Source organism: Austrofundulus limnaeus, unplaced genomic scaffold (assembly GCF_001266775.1).
Source record: "Austrofundulus limnaeus strain Quisiro unplaced genomic scaffold, Austrofundulus_limnaeus-1.0 Scaffold31, whole genome shotgun sequence".
NCBI classification, from domain to species: Eukaryota; Metazoa; Chordata; class Actinopteri; order Cyprinodontiformes; family Rivulidae; genus Austrofundulus; species Austrofundulus limnaeus.
In genome coordinates this window covers 2,179,246-2,181,328 of record NW_013952433.1, presented here as the reverse complement: position 1 = coordinate 2,181,328, position 2,083 = coordinate 2,179,246, and positions in this window count along the sequence as shown.

Here is a 2,083-nt window from a genome sequence, read left to right as displayed (position 1 = left end):
TTCAACTTCAAATAACTATTTATCCTAAAACGACAATTCACTTCACAGCTGTCTGGTTAACATGACATGACATGACAAGCAATGCATTCTCATACAATCTTATACAATCATTTCAGCACCAAGAAAAGAAAGAAAAAAAACTACTTATGTATAATAAGAAATGATTACGTTCTACATAGTACAACAGGTTACAACCTACTAAATATGGCAACTGCTGATGGGCCAAATCAAATGGCTTGGAGGGCCAAATTTGGCCCGTGGGCCCCACTTTGGGCTCCTCTGAGTTAGAGTTTTATTCTTTCTTGTCAGTAGATTTAAAATAAACCACAATTCATATGATTTAAATCAACTCTTAATTCAATTAGACACTGCACTGAACACTTTTTGTACTTAAAGTCGCAACTTCTTGAAAATAAAACTGCAAAATCCAGGATTGTTTGAAGGCCGTACACTTGACATGTGAAGTTGAAGTCACTTGCTGAAAGTAGATAAAATGTCAGTTCTCCAAAAAAAAAAAAAAAGGCGAAGAAAGGTCTGCTTGACGGAAGGAAAAGTAAGTCTGCCAACCCTGGATGCTGAAAGGACTCACAACAAAAGATTTAACTTTTAACCTTCAGTACAACTGTTGCATGGTTGTGGAATAATTAGAATATTTGCATTAAAGTTTGTTTCAGACTCTGTCTATAACATGTGGCCTGATGGTACAATTCATACAAAACATTGAAAAAGGTGATATTAGAGTTTGTTTTGTGGAGATAAAAAGCAATAGAAGTATTTCCTGAACATAATCAGGATTAGTCTGATCCTGGTGCAAAAGTGAGACACTGACCTCTAGTGTTTATTCTATCTAATGCTGGAAGTAAAAACAAAGAGATGAAAATTAAGATGTAAAAGTTGATCACAATGTCTGAGTCTCAACAAGCTGAAACAGCAGAGGAACAGCGACAAATCAAAAGCAAACTTCTTACAAAATCAGCCTTTTTCCTGATTTGAATTAGCAAAGCAAATTCATCAATCATTTCATCTATTGTAATACAGGCTTGTTTCCAAATAACACTTGCAAAAGGCAAATAAAACTGAAGGCATGATTAAAAAAAAGAAAGAAAGAAAGAGTGCACAAACAGCAAATTAGGAGATGAGTTGTGTGTAATCTAATAAAGAAATGATTAGTACTGTGATTAATACTGATTTTTATTAGTTTTATAGAAACGTTGGACAGAGCGTTGTTTTGRTAAAACAAGGAAACCACAGCTTTTGTTTGCGTCAAACCCTGCACACGTTATAATGGTCATATATACAGAACTGCTCAAACTGAAATGTGTGTTCAATACAAAGAAATTCAAATTTTCAACTGTACAAATACATGATTGTTTTATTTTTTTTTCCCTTTCTGTCTTAGTCCTTCAAGAATGAACCAAGAAATATGTTTACTTTACATTTACTTTGGTCACAACCATAAAACCAGCTTTTAGGACTTCAGTACACCCTCATAGTTTACTGACTCTGACCTACAAAACTGTCCATCATCTCACATCCAGCAAACAGGCAAAATGAGAGAAAATATTCCTAAAAGTGCATTTTGCATTTTAATTTGTTTGTGACTTTTTAAAAGATCAACAGAGGACGACGCCCRTCTTTGTTCAGCCACCTGCTGAGCTTCAGCTGCTGTCAGCTGTCTGCTCTTATTTCTYGTCCTGGACAACCTTCCTGCTGTCCTTGGACCAGATGATCTTCGGAGGCGGTTTGCCTTTGAAGGAGATCTTAAAGCCAAGCTTTTATTGTCACMGGCTGAAGGAATTTTATTTGAATATTTTAAAAACGTAACCCTGACGATGACGTTCTGCCCAGTCATCTGGAGGTCATCTTGAAGCTGGGATAAACAATTCATTACAATCCTTTAAAGAGTTAACGAGGCTTTCTCGCCAAACCACAAATGTCAAGCTTATTGTGGCATTTGAGGAAAAGGTCGGGGGAAATCTGAGGGCATCGCTTCACAGCTTCTGTGTGTGCCAAAAACTGGAGTTCATCCACATTTTACTGAGAAATAAAACATGTACATTCATTCAGCACATTTTGAAAAAAA